We start from the raw sequence: 15,441 nt of genomic DNA, 5'->3' as shown, positions 1-15,441 counted from the left end.
ATGTAAATAAATTTTAGGCTGAGCAAACAAACATTGATTTATTGCAGACAGATATTTCAGTTCTTACTCATATTTTCATCTTCTAAGGAGGAGGAGGAAGCAAAAACTTTTCCCATGCCTTTTTTTTTTTCCTTCTGCAGAGAAATTTGACATTTCTAATTAGGACAGAGCAAAGGGAAATGAAAATCTATTTCAAGAGATGATTCTTCCTGTAAACAGTGCCTGGGCACTTCTGCCTCATCTCATTGCATTTGGGCTGTCAGATGAGCACAATAAATAACGCGTCCTCTAACCTCCGTTTTGTTCTTTTTTTCTGTTGAAATAATTGTCAGTTCTAGTCTTTGCCCGCATGTCACTGAAAGAGTTCCTAAATGACAAGTATGTGAGAGCCTTGGTTTAGCTTGAGATAATTTTAGCTTCTCTTTTCTGACAAAAATTGCATGGGCTAAATTTGGACACTATTTTCTTGCAGAAATACTATTTTGTTTATCTTTTGTTTATTTTTAAGTTGTTCAACATTTATTTACTTATAGTATTAAGTAAATAAGTTAAGCTCCATTTATTTACTTAAAAGTATTTATTAAAGAGAGACAATCAGTGTAGGGTTTTTTTTTTAACCACAGTATCTAACTATTCTGCCAAGGAACATAATAAATGTTAGCAATTTCTAATACATTTTCCTGGCTTTACAAGAACATTAAAACCCCATCAGATTCACTTGCTGAAAAATGTAGACTATGAAGAAGTTAATTCACTCGTCAGGGAAAAAAAAATCGTTTTTGTTTACTTGGAGAAAACTGTAATTAATTTCAGAAATCTTTGAGTTGGCTCCTCTTCCTTATATTCCATATGCAGTAGATGGATGAACACTGGAATCCTATCAGCAGCTTCCACCAGCGTCCTCTGGATTTACCAAGTTGTACATGAAATTTCTCATCTCTGAACTGGCTTTTCAAGAGTGCTAGCTCCAAAATGGCACAACCAGGGAGGTCCCTTTGCTAATGGACAAAGCAGAGAGAACACAGGAAAGGGCAGGGAAGGGAAGAATTAAAAGCAGCCCTTCCTCCAGGTGAGTGAACAAAAATGACCCCATAATGGCAGCAGCATAGGGAGGCTTCTCATTTGTCTACATAATTCACTGTGCATCACTTTGAGCTCTGCCATTGTGAACAACACCTGGTCTTGTTATGGCAAAAAAAAAATGCAGTTACCAGCTGAGAGATGCACTGACTTTAAAGGTTGTGGGTTTTGAGCTGGAAGGGACGGTGGGTTTGGGATGGTCCATTTGTTCTGGGCTCCATTTCATCTGTTTGTGCAGTACAACCTGAAACATCCAGGATAAATGTGCCAGGCTTTTTTCATTTATCAACATCCTTGCTTGAGGGATGAGCACAGGGATCTTGTGCAGCTGAATCTGCAGATTCATTAATCTGCATTGAGTGTGTAGTAATCAAATTCTAGGCCTTTTTTACAGATTAATGTTCACTCCTATAACCAATATATGCATTAAAGGGAGTTCTTAAAAACCAGCAGTTGAAATGAGGAATCAGTATTTCCAAGAAAAGTGAAGAACACACCTGATTTCTTATTATGTAACACAGAGGGGAAAAAACCCCAAAAATACACCACTCACTGTTTGCATGAGATAAGCTTTTTTGCTCAGTTCAGTTCCACTTGAGAGATCATCAGCAGTATTTTTCTAGCCAGTGGGAAATTATGCAGCTTGATGTTTTTGCTAAACTGCCAGCTTTTAAAGGCACAGGATCGAAATCCCACACCAAATCAAAACAAGTTTGGATCACCAATAATAATTTTGGTTATTTTGTGAGTATGACTTGTTCATATCTTGGGGCTAGTAGGAGACGTGCTACTCTCTCGCATAAAAGCATCACTTGCCCTTATGCTCAGGGTACAGCATTTCACTAAATCACTGAGAAACTGCATGTTTCTTTTTTATTTTTAATAATCTGTAACTTCTATTTGCTACACAATGATTTGCATATATATAATGATCTACCTTCAAGTAAGATAAACTCCTAGATACCAGTTTCTCACATACTTCTACATTGATTGAAACTTCTCCCTCAGCACCAAACAGACTTGAATTGTAATCTAAAAGGGGGATTATACTTATCAGTCCATATTTTTATCTGTAAAGATGAATAATGGTGGCATTTTTCTACTAGGATGTTTGTAATAGCTGAATTCAGGGTTGTTTTTCCTCTTATTCATGGGATGAGCCTTGTTGGTTCTTTCTGCTGTAAAATGTTTACGGTACAGCATGCCTGTGCATTGTTTCTGGCCTATTAAACACTGTCTACACAGAAAAGTCACTATTAAATATCTGTACTGATCTTCACCAAGACATTCATGTGATGCAAGAAATTCAGCAGAGATATGTTGATGTCAGCTGAACTCCTAATCCATTTTGGCTGTTGGCCTCTTGCTGTTGTACCATCAGCTTGGGGCCATGGTAGTAGCAGAGGAAGCAGTTAAGTGGCAGACCGGTATCCAAATTTAGTCTCCTAATGATTGCTTCTTGAAGAAAAAAACCAACAAGACCCCCAACAAAGCCTGTGGAAACAACAATGGCTAATTTGAGTTATTGTTTCATGTTCCTTTCTTAGGACTTTCTTTATCCACTCCCAAGCAGAGTTGATGCATTTTCTTTCACAGGGTTAAACTTCAGTCAGAAGGCATTTCAGCCCTTATCTTTGGTATCCTCATTCCCCTTGGTGAACAGAAATGTTTCTTCTCACTTTCTTTTGCTGTTTTTGCAGTAGCTGCAAAGCCAAGACTTGCTGAGTGAAGACAATTTCCAGGTCTGGTCTTTGATCAGACCCTCTGGAGCAACCCCGCTACTGCCATCTGAGGTAACTCCTGTGGCATGAAATATGGTCAGTGGAGCACCAAAAAATTACTTGGGTGGAACCACTTGTGATTTGTTTCCCTTTCTCCTTCTAGTTTCCTGTGTCTTGAAAGGAATGCTTGAAGAGATGTTAGTGTTTTCCTAGCTAGGGTATCAGTTTAAAGGATTTTAAAGCTTGAAGGTGCCAGGATAATCCTCCTGCTCCAGGCCACAGAATTTCTCTTCAGTTTTTAGCCACTGGATCTTGCATTCATTTTTCTCTCAGATATGGACCCATGATGAATGAGAAGTCATCTCTGTGCTGGAATGGTCTCTCTGCAATATTTGAATGGGTTTTTGTTCTTCCAACACCTTATGAAAGGGAGAAGTTGGTACTCTGAAGTTGGATGTGAGACCCAGTGACAATGGCCATGAATTGGCACACCAATGCAATCACCTTCCTATTTCCAAGGAGTAAAGGATCAACGCTAGATTTTTATAGACAATTAGCTTTTAGAATTGCTCTGTCATTACTTGGATTGGATAATGCATGTTTTCTTGGGACAGCTGTAATAAGGTTTCAGAAGAAAATGGAATGAGACAATGCAATTATCACCCATGATTACTCCTTTTGTTCCTGTCTTAGTCAGCTCTTGGTGGGGGAGGGTTTCTTGTTTAGTGTTTCATAAATTATTTCCTGTTGTAATGGTTTTGATTCATTATATGAATCAAAGTGGTGGAGATGTCAGCAAAAAATAATTGTATTCCTAAAATGATATATCAAACACAGAGGACAGCTAATATGAAATGTATTGTGAGAGCCAAAGCTGGTACACCCTGATAGGTAAGGAAATGCACACTCAAAAATAATAATTATGTACTGAAGGATAAAGAGGAAGACCACGTTCACAGCAGGAGAAAAGCAAGATGAAGCATACGTTGGGTTTACAGATATGTACACATAATGCCTTTGCATTTTATGCATGGTGCTCTTGGGAGACTCTTCAGTGCCTGCAGCATTTGATTCCAGCTTTCAGCAACTGTACTCTCAGATATCAAGAGTTTTACAAATTCTGCCAAAAAGTTGGAAAATGGAAAATCTGTGGTCATGGCTGGCCAGTGAGAAAAGGTACCAGATCACACCATGACTTCTCAAGCTACTGCCAAAATCAGCTATATCAAAAACAGGATTTTCTAAGCCTGATCCATGTCTCTGAGCCAGCTGGTCACCTCCCCATCTTTGCTTTCAGTAAAATGGGTCCCCAGAGGCAACACACAGCTCTTTCAGTATCACTAATGTTTTCTCCAGGAAAAATATTTTCATTCTCAAAAAATCCCAATGGACTTTATTTATAATTTACAGAAATATTTTAACCTAAAATTTTTATAATTATTGGTTTCAAAATGATATCCCTAGTGTGGCTTGTTGTAGCTCCTAATAAATACTGTTTTCTGGAGACTTATAAGCCTCATTTCTCTCCAGATGACTGAAGCTAGCAAGAGCTCATAAACCATAGGAAAGTAGACCTGAAGAACATTTAATAATTCAAATCACCTTCTTCAAGAACAATTAGTGAAGAAAATATATTTTCTTGTTAGAAGCTTGCAAAGATACTGAACAGCTTTGAATGAACTGGCAGCCAACTATGAGTTGGCTGTGCAATAGGAAAAAGTAAACAGAGGAGAAAGAAAAACATATCCAGTTAAAACTACTTGGATCTGCTAACTACTGACAGGGCAAGAGCACTTAAAAAAACCCCCCAAAATGAACAAAACAATACATTAAAGCAGCTTTTTCAAATTATGTTAGTCCTTCCAAACCAAACACTGGGAAAAGTCAGGTGGTTGTTTAGCTTATTCTGATTTTTAATTTAAAGGGAAAAACTGATCCCCAGCATCTCTGTCTAGAAGATGTGAAACATGAAGGAATGTCAAGATCATGATTATCTAGCCTTTTACTCCTGTTTGTTTGTTAAGTAGACAGCAAATTCTGTGTTATACTGAGCTTCTGAGACAGTGAAACTGAAAATATGCTGTCCAGATTAAATCTGGGTAAAAGTAACACTTTGTGATTAACTTGGTAATAAACAAGGTTTATTCCATTGCATTTAGTGTGATTCAATATAATGTACTTTAGTATTTAATGTAATTAACGACTTTTAAAAAAGAAACCTGTCTTGGTTAAAAAAGAACTGCAAAAAAATTGAAAACTTTAGTGCAAATGGAATAAAACTGTCTTTCTGTGACCTTATTTTAATATAGCATCTTACCTACCAATGCACTTCATATAATACAACCCTCAAATTTGGAAATCTTCTCTGTCTTTGCCTAAACAAGGAGAAATCAATTAAGTTTTGGATGATTTTGGGGACTTAAATCTGGAAGAAAGATGGGGCTTGAGAGAGTGGGAGCTGGGAAAGAGGCATACAGGGTTGTGTAAAGAAAGTCTGGGCGAGGGAGAAAGGAGTGCACAAGGGCTGTGCCTCTTTGAGAGGGAAGCTGTGGGGTTAAGAATAAGGCAGAAGGAATGCAAATGTATTTTTAGTCGAAATTAGAGCCACCTTTCTAAGTCTATGGCCAAATTATCCAGGCTCCTCTTACGTGAGGCACCAACTATCCTGGGGACTTAACCCCATGGTGACAAATGAGCCCATGAACCAGTTAAAAAGCACGGTCATAAATTGTTGAATTTCAGGGTTGTACATGTAGGAGTTTTCTCCTGGTTTTACTATCTCCAGATGAGTCACCAAAACTTGCAAAGATAATAGTAAAACAGCATGTTATTTCTAGATTTCCCGAACCAAGGAGCTGCAGAGGAATATTGAGATTTCTGTGGGCTGGGAATGTCAGCTGGGAGCAGGGGAGCCACTCAGATGTGACGCTGGGGAGCTATTTTGAGCTCCAAGAAGCTGATAGCTGCACAGCGAGTGGCAAGGAATTTGCAGGGTGGCTGTGGGTGAGAATTCTCGTGTGTGTGGAGCAGGCAGAATATTGCTGAGCTGATTGCAAACAGAATTTTGAACAAGTTACAGTCCCTTCAGAAGAAAGGACAGACTAAAATCACTGGTAGAGCTGGGGGCTTTGGGGTTTTTTTACCTCTGTGGGATTAGAGGATTTATGGCTCCGTAGGGGGTGAGGAGACAGAACCTTGCTGGGCATGGCTCCTCTTCTAACTCTAAATCAAAGGACTTTTTCAACCTTAGTTTGCAGGAGCTCAGCCCATTACCTCTGAGAAAATCTGATTGTTCTCTGGTCTACATTCAGACAGTGCAAACTTTGTTCTTTCTCCTTGTGCTCCACACAAGTACCCCTCATTTTAGTCCAAGCTACTGACTTGACTTTAACACTGGATTCCTGCTATCTGCAGAAATAGCAGCTATATCCCTTGTGGTTCAAAAAGTGACAAGGCAGTTAATGAAACAGTTGAGCAAGTTTTACAGGCCTCCCAAAGCCAAATGATTTCAGACTATATTCCACTCATACTGCAGGCAGCTTGGGCTAATTAGTAGGTATTTTGGTAGTCTGCTCACCTTCATAGTTTCTAGATCCTACTAGGTAAGAGTATCCAGGCTATGTTAATAATACCTTTTAAAACCCTCTTAAGATACAGGTTTGGCTGAAGAGCTGAACATCAGGAATGGCTGTTCTTCTTCCCTTACTGCAGGTTTGCAGCTAGACACTCATTCTGTCATGGAACAGTTAATGGCTATAAATGATCTCAGAAAATGTGAGAAGCAAGTAGGAACACCGACACTGAAAAAACAATCAGGAAGTTGCAAAACTTGAAAATTTAAAGTTGTAAAGTAAATAGGATAAAAAGAGTGTAATCATTGACAGCCAGGGAAGCAAATACTCATGAAAGTGGCAGAACAATCAGGTAAGACAGCACCAGAAATGTCTCCTTTCACTTAGCAGTCACTGTTAAAGGATGCTGCAGGAAAACCAGGACACGAACTGTCAGAGAAGACAACGTCCCATGAACTTGCCTGAGACCCACAGAGACAGCCTGAGGAGACATGATCGATTTTGTTGTCATGGAGTCACCAGCTAATTTATTGAAAATCACAAAGGTAGAGTGTGTGGAAGGGCAATTTTTCGAAGATTAGAAAAATAGAGCACTTGCAAGCAAAGAAAATGAAGCCATTTAAAACCATGGAGAGAACACCAGGAAATGGAAAGGTAGGGGGACAGTTTAAGTGCAAAATGGATTACCTTCCCCTAAGGTGCTGCAAAGACCAAGCTCTTAGCACAACTGACATCTTTGTAGAAAACTGAATCTTCTGAAAGCTGGGAACAACATCTACCAGATCACAAATTACTAGAAAATAACTGCTTTACTGGGTTTCAAGAACAACTAACAAACCTCTCATGTATAGACAGTGGGATGGCCAGACTGTGAGATACTGGAACCTCCATCTGCTCTTCACAGTAAATAAAAATAAACACCTGTGGTTTTCCTTAGAGGGAGTAGAAATTCTGCCTCCTTTTCATGGTGATGCTGCAGCATAAGACCAGCCATTGATCAAGTAAGAGCTACCATGACTCATTTCAGGAATTAAGTACAGCTTAAAAAACAAACACTATCACCAAGAGAGCTTGTACCAAGGATACACTCCAAAGTGAACCTCTCATTCTGTGATATTCTCCAGATTTTTATGTTACAGCTGTCCCTTTCATCCGCTTTTCTCTGAGAAGCACTTCTTTACCTCTTTTGCTTGTGACACAGAATTTTTTTGTGTTATGGTCTTGTGGACATCCAAACTCGCCAGTAAGTAACCTGGACATTAAAAGCACATTTATATAGGGCCTTTACTCTTTTAAACAAGAAAGACAGAGATAAAACTGAAGCATTACCCTTAAGCTTAATTTCCCTCACTGCAACTAAGAATAATGGTACTAAGAGGATACAAGGTCTTAATTGCAGAGGTTTAACAGGCCTTTCATAGTTTAACAGAGGCGCAGTAGCAGAGATGCCAGACTTTGGCTGTTCCTCTCACCAACTTTTCCTTCACTGAAAGGCACATCTTCCTGTCTAGAGTGAGTGGTGCTTCTGTGGCTGCTGAGGGGTTATGTTACTTCCAGGGAATGATCCTTCACAGCCTAAGGGTGCTGCTCCGTGTCCCACACCTGCCTGGCCTGAGTCTTGTCCCTCCTCCCTGCCTGCCTGGGAGCTGCCTGCTCCTTGACTGCAGAAATGAAGTAGGAGTGAAGGGCAGCGATGCCTCCCGTGGCTTTTCAAACACTCAGAACCATTGGTAGCCTGTGCAAATAAAACACCTGACAGAAGCATACGGCCAGCAAGGAGCAACTGCCAGGAAGGATGGACAGACAGGAAGGAAGGAAGGAAGGAAGGATAGATAAACTTCTATCATCAAAGCAGGGAATTCAAATGTTCTCAAAAGTGATCTCTGCAAAATAGCTGCCAATTCCAATTGTAGTGTTTCTCTCCCTTTCAAATTCTGCCTCTCCTAGCCCCATTCAGTCTAACTGTTGCAGGTACAAGCAGACACGGATGCAGTTTCTCCATCCTCTTGTACCCTGCATTTGAGCTGGTGATCTCTGTTCCACCATTCTGTGATGTTGGCTCATCACTTCCGACTGCCTGCTGTCCAGATGCAGAGTATGCCTGTCATCCCCCTCCTGGGAGTTTTGTCCAAGCATCCTGGCTTTTCTGAGCCTTGGTGGGTTGACTATAGCATTTATTTTACGAATAGTAATGGTCTTGGGTGGGACTAGGAGAGAGAACTGCTAAGATTCAAGCATTCAAGCAAGAGCTGAATGGCAGCTTTGTATCAGCAAGTCTGGTCACAGGATTGTCCCAGAGACTCCTGCAAGGTTCTGAGGAGGAGGAGATGATGCTGGAGCAAGTGGTCTTGGGTACCCCCAGCCTACAGGGAAAGACATGTAGATCCAAGCAACATCCAGCATCCAAATTCCACTCCAAATCAAAAACAGAATGGGTCTTTTAACTGATTTGTAATCAGTGCAATTCCTACAGAGACAACAAAAACACCCCTGGCTTTTCACCCACACTTCAACCTCCTGAAACCCGCTGGAACTGAAAGCTTGCAGTGGAAGTTTAAGAGCTGTTTTGGCGTGTTTGCAAGACCATGGAGTCTGAAGAATTCCAGGGAACCGTGCCCCAGACTTCTCAATTCTCATTAGATGTGCTGTGCTATTAACTGGCAGGCAATCTCATGAAGTTGGTAGAGTAATTGTGTCTTGGTTGCAGGCCAGACTAAATTTAGGAAAAAATTCTGAATGAAAGACTCCTCCATTTATCAGGAGAACCATCAGAAGTTCAGCTTCTGAGAGACATTTCTCCTGATCAGCCTTCACAGCTGAACTATCTGTGGTAGAACACCACTTTCTTTTCTCTTCTTTTTTCTTTTTTTTTTTTATTAATCCCTACAGCCAAGTAACTTTAGAAAAGGTGTTGTTATTTTGATGGGTGTTTATTTAACAACTCATTTCATGGTAGAAACCCTTTAATATCAGAAACTTGTGAGAACAGCCTCTTCCATCAGCCCAGTTCAGTCTCCAGAAAGGCTTTTCCTTTTGATGAAAATTGTATTTTCTGTTTTTGATCTTGATCTGCTGCTGGTCCTTGACTGAAGTCTTTTGAAACTTACCTGGGTTAAAAAGACTAATTTTTATCATGACTTTTATGACAAAGGGGCTTTGAGGACATGAAGAAAATCGCTTTCCTTCTTGTACTCCAATAAAAACTGTGAGCCATTGTGTTTTATCTCTAAAATTCAGTACTAAAGAAAATAGGAAGTGAGTTTGGCCTGGAATACTTGACTCTACTGGGCATACATATGTCCCTATTTAGTCCAAGTGTGTTTGCATTTGTTCTCTTCCCTTTCTCTTTACAGTCTGTTACTCAATCCACTGGGCTAAAGTGGAATTTTACATCAGCTGTGAAAGTGGCCAAAACGCTGTTTTTGCTCTTTTAGAATGTTTTAAAGTCTCCCACCATCACCAGAAAGGGTAAAATGGACTTTTGACAATCCCTTGTTTCTCCTCTGCGTTTTTTTACATGAATAACAACTACTCTCTCTTCATATTAAAAAAAAAAAAGAAAAAAAGAAAATGTGTTTTGTTTTGACACTAAGTGTGTAAAACAACTGGAGATGATTCATGAACTTTTACTTCGGCATGACTATTGTTGCATCCTGACCTATACTGCCTATTTTAATTTGAATTCTCTTACCTGTGTGGTACAAATCATCCCTTTGTCTTGTGTAAGATCTTAGAAAAACTAGGATATTCCAGTGTAACGAAAATGCATTATTTTCAGTGATGACAAGGCCAGTAATAACACCCCCCCACCTAATCCTTTTCATCCTTTTCTATACTTGGTAGGGCTTGCTGAGAGTTACAGCCTTTACTTGAGTAGCTCTGTTCTGGGCAGGAGAAGATGAAAGTGAGAAATTGTCTTGTAAAAACACATGTCCCTGAGAGAAAATTTAAGGCAAAGAGGATGTTCAAAGTGTAAACAAAAGTGTGAATCATTGTGAGTGGATGTAAAGCTTCATGACTGCTTTTTACTTCAATTTGCATAGCTGCACTTTCAGGCTGACTTTAGGTGATGAAGTACAATCTTTCTAAACCCTGTATTTTCCTCCTATAGATAAGGCTTCGTATCAGAGCATTGGTGATCTAAAGTTTAGTAAGGAAAAGAATTTAGCAGCACTGATATAGCTGCCTACCTCATTCCTGCTGTAGTAGTAATGTTTGTGTTAATATATGGGTTTTTTACACTGGCTTTATACAGACTGGAGTTAAGATCCTGCAGGATCAGGGAACTGACAACAGAAGGGCTGGAAATTCTATGGACACCAAGCATGATGTTTGCCCAGCTCTCAACTACAAATACCCTAAAACCCACAAATTATGTATGTTCACTTAATGCTGCAGGAGAGAAAGTAGCTTTTCAAACAGCTTTCCTTACCCAATGCTGAAAGCCCTGCAGGCTGCCCAGGGTTTAATAATTGACTCCGTCTCTCTGTTGCATTGAATCGTGATATGCTGGACTCTCTACACTTTTCTCTATTGCTGAACACCTTGATCTGCAGCCTGAAAAACAAAGAGGGAGCAGCAGCATTGTGAAAAGCAGAAAAGAGATAAATGATTTTTTTTTTTTTCAGTGAGACAATCATTCCCTGACATTTCACAAATTGCAAAATGGAGCCCTGAGCTTCTTGCCTCTTGCTCAGAGCTCCCGGGGTGCAGCGGGATGAGACTCACATGATGCAAATGGGGATGGCTCTCACCACACGTATTTTCAGTGTGATGTTTTTTACAAACACCTATGAATAAAACCCCTCGTTGTCACCACTGGTGAGAGGCACCCACACCCCCAGTAATCCATCAGCACATGTCAGTGGGGTGTGTTTGTGAGATGCCGGTGAAGCTGGGAGTCGAGGGGTGTGGATTGAGGCTGCTGACCTTAACTCTGGGTGTGTTGGAGACTCTGCCTGCTCTGGGGCTGGGAGACATCTCCTGCTGATCAAGTGAGTTACGCAGTGGTGTGTGCATTGATAACAGCTGCACGTTGTTCTCCGTGTGCTGAGTGAAGCTCCTCCGTTACAGGAAAAAAAAAATCCACTTCAGAAATACTGGAGAGGTTTCTTAGAATCCCTGAGCCTATAAAACCCAGGGCTTTGCTACAGGTTTTAATCAACTCAGTGTTTATTCAAAGAGAGGCATAAAGCCAGTGCCCCTAAAAATTAGCCTCATTTTTGACTAGGACCCAAGGTCAAGTCTCCGTTAGCTCATACTTCTGGAAATGTCTCAGCCAGAGTTTGCACGTACATTCCTCCATCAAAACAGTATTAATCACACTCCTGCCATCTCGGGGTGCTGGAGTAGCTCTGCATTTCCCAAGCTTTTTTTTTTTTTTTCTTCTTCATATTCTCCAAGTCCACACACTATGGTGACTGCCACAGGAATACCTAGCAAATTTACCATCTTCCTTCTGAACACTGTAGGTCTAGAACAGGCTGTAATTTAATAGCTGGCAGACCCACACTGCCTGTAAAACAAAACTTTGTTTACTCTTGTTTTTTTTACTCTTACTTTTCCACTCTGTTGGAAAATCTTAGACGTGACATCTCAGGACTAACAAAGTAGGAGGCAAGCAAAATAGCATTTCTTATCTGAAGAATTTTCACACCTGACAACTTTTGAAGTTTGGGGGCAAAATGCCTGCTGTGTTGGCCCTCGCCAACATAGTCGCTAGGAATGCCTTGTGCTAAGGCGATCAGATTAAAAGTGAAAAAAAGGACGTGGGCTGTAAGGAGCCTCCTCCCCTTCTTAACATGTGCTGCAGAGTGATGCCACCTGCATCAGGTCACAGATGTCAGTGCAGATGGTGTGTCACCTTATGTAACCTGGCAGGGGCCATACGCTACTAGGACATCGTGTCTGGGTCAGGCTATACAATTGTGGAGGATGTGTTTGAGCCTGACGGCACAACCCAGCATCTGGGCTGGGGCCTGTGTCACCCTATGCCCAACGTGGATTACAAGGACTTGGAGAAATTGGGACCTATTGCAGTCAATAGATTAAAGTATGTAAGGTCTCCAACACAAGAAATCCTCAAGTAAATAAGGATCAAAACAAAGCACAAAGAATGGCACTAAGAGGTGGTGGCAGCAGCATGTTCAGGATGGGTACAAGGAGGGAGGTGTTTATCCCTGCGCTGGGTAAGGAGGCTGTGGAGCTCCCTACTGCAGGCTGCTATGGATGCTGCTGCTTCAGGCTGTGGCCAGGAACACCATTCCTGAGCAGACCCCTCCTGTGTACTATCAAGAACTAAAACATTCTTAATGTACATAAACTAAATAGGCTATTCCCAATACTAAATTATTTGTATGGGGTTGTGCTCATTTCTTACTAATGAAGGCCTTCACCTTTTTCTCCTGGTCTCATTTCCCGGAAGTCCATTGAAACTCCCTCTGTCCCTCTTCTACCTTCTTGTCATACTTTGTGAAGCTGCTACCTTTATTTCAACTTTAAATGACTTCCAATGGTCTCTTGCACCATAAAATATACCGAGGATTACTGAAGGATTACGATTACAGTCACCATAACCTGTTTTATTTTTGTGCTAAGGGGCTGTAAGGAATATCAAGGGAAGGTACTTAGAGGAACACCAGGCTGCTGGACATGGACTCGTGATGTGGGATCCTCTTGAACATTCGGCCAGCTTCACAATCGCATTTCCTCCCCCGGTGCTGCCCCCTTCGCTTTTTATCATCTTATACTTTCTGCCCACTGGCCTTTCGCCCCACACCGCCCTCCGCACGCGGCCGCGCTCCCTCAGGTGCGCTGAGAGGCCGCCCTCCCTGCGCTGCCGCCAGCGGCGGCGATTTCCTCTCCTTCCCCCCCACCTTCCCCAGCCCTTCTCGCCCCTCACCGCCTTCCCCACCGGAGCCGCGGGCGGGACAGGGCATCTCCGCCCTCATCCTTCCCTTCCCTGGCAGAGGGAGCCCCGAGGCGCGGCTGCCGGCGAGGCTGCGGGTGGGGCGGTGGGCGCTGCCATCTCGCGGCCGCTCGGCGGGAACGGCCGCCATGTCGGTGCGCAAGGGCTCGCGCTGCCGGAGGGCGCTGCTGCGGGGGTCTCCGCGGTTTAGCCGCGTATGCTGGAAAAGGGTTGCAAAATGTGGAACATGTAACATTTTTATTAAGAAGAGATGTTCTCTGATGTTTGATCTTTGTAATCTTTCAAGAGTACTCAAGAAGAAAGGAGATTTAATCCGTGAAACAGAGAACAAGCGCCAAGTGATTGCCAAGCTGTTAGACAAATGAATTCTCCTGTTTAGGTTTAGGGCTCGACGTGTTTTAATGCTCTGAGATGTAGGGGCAGGTTAACAAAGCTCGAGAAGAAGGATGCGCCACTGATAGCAGGCACAGAGAATGCAGAATTTACTGACAACAAGGACACTTGTCAGAACCCACAAGATAAGGAAGAAACCAATAAAGCCGACTCATCAATTCTGCTGAAATCGGCTCCAGCTGATTAAAAGGTAATCCTGGGAGGGGCAGATGGTGACCACTGACTCAGGGACCACCGACCCAAAAGAAGGGAAGGCCCGAGCATATGGATCAGTTAGCATTGGAAGTGAGAGAATCATTAACCAAGAGAAGACAGAATGCTAATTAATAAGAGAACTATGTAACTTGTAGCCAGTGAACACTAATTCATTTGTTTGCTAATATGTATAAATACTGAAGAGTTTTGATAGTTGGGGTGCTTGATTTGTGGAATACCAGGGAGCAGCCAGGCTTGTACAGCTCTGAAGTAAACATCAGTGTCTTTCTCAGTGTGTAATTATTAGTGTGTTGCACACTGGGTAATGAATCTGATTTTTGTGGACAACAAAGGGGTTTGTGAAATAGTGAGCAACCCTGGGTTTTTTTCCCCATGAAAGTAAAAAGGGGACAAAAGGAGAGGTGGTTGGTCACTGAAGGGTGAGGAGGCAGAACTGGAAGACCTGTTGCTTTGGATTTCTCCAAGACTTTTTTTGTCTTACAGAAACCCATACTGACACATTCTAGAATCCCTGACACCTTTTCCTGCACCTGAAGGCAATTACCAGATCAGGATTTCTGCACTGAAGGCATCACAGCAGGGTGATCTTGCTGTGAAGTTGCTCCATTTTGTTGGGGATCTCAGCTGTACTTTACATATCTTTTAGGGATGGAACATGCCATAACCAGCACACCTGTATTGTATCTCCCAGCCCAGACATTTGTAGGGCATTATCTTTATTGTTAACAGGGAAATGATTAACAGAAGCACTAGAGCTTGGACAAGTACTAGAGCTTTATGAAGAAACTCCTCCCTGTGAGGGTGGTGAGGCGCTGGCACAGGTTTCCCAGAGAAGCTGGGCTGATACCCCATCCCTGGCACTGTTCAAGGACAGGTTGAGGTTTTGAAAACCTGGTCTAGTGGGAGGTGTCCCTGCCCGTGGCAGGGGAGTTGGAATGAGATGGTCTTTAAGGTCACTTTCAACACACACCATTCTGTGATTCTATAAGCAAACTTCTGACCAACCTTCTCTGCTGCTGTTCCGTCACTTAGCTTCTCTCTCCTTCAAGATTTAAATGTGAATTGTTCAGATGTTTATTGCTTTAGAACGACATTATTTTGTCAGCCACTAGGAAAACAGAAGTCATAAAGCCTTAGAAAACACAAATACGGTTACCACCTCTTAAGTCTCAAATATATATAAACTTGAATATATATTTCCTTAGAGTACAACTCATGTAGTAAAAATTGGCTTCCCAGTTTGGAATGAGCACCTGGTCTGTGATGTTAACATATGTTTCTCTGGAAGATATCAATGGGAAAGAAAAGTCTGGAAAACAGCCACTGAGAGTTGTGACTGATGGCTTTTGAAGCTGTTTTGTGACCTGTGGAGATCAGACTTTAATCAATAAATCTGTCTCTATTTTCACTGTAAGATGAAAAAGTTTGCCGTGCCAAAGCTGAAAGGCCTATTTTTTTTCCATTATTCAACATTTTTTTTCCTCCTCATGTTCATTGGTGACAGAAAGGAGCTTTGTAGAGATGCAATACA

General features: G+C 41.7%; 1 protein-coding gene across 1 annotated transcript in view; it reads left to right on the top strand.

The window, feature by feature from the left end:
* The first annotated feature begins 13,423 nt into the window (after positions 1 to 13,423).
* The window catches only part of GABRR3 (gamma-aminobutyric acid type A receptor subunit rho3), a 34,825-nt gene continuing 32,807 nt past the window's right edge, over positions 13,424 to 15,441 (top strand). The window contains exon 1 of the mRNA XM_032095917.1: positions 13,424 to 13,884. The gene's annotated coding sequence lies outside the window, so the exon portion shown is untranslated. The remainder of the gene's footprint in view (positions 13,885 to 15,441) is intronic.

The sequence above is a fragment of the Corvus moneduloides genome, chromosome 2, assembly GCF_009650955.1.
Source record: "Corvus moneduloides isolate bCorMon1 chromosome 2, bCorMon1.pri, whole genome shotgun sequence".
Lineage (NCBI taxonomy): Eukaryota > Metazoa > Chordata > Aves > Passeriformes > Corvidae > Corvus > Corvus moneduloides.
The sequence above is the reverse complement of the archived record's forward strand: the minus strand, read 5'-3'. Positions and strand labels throughout refer to the sequence as shown.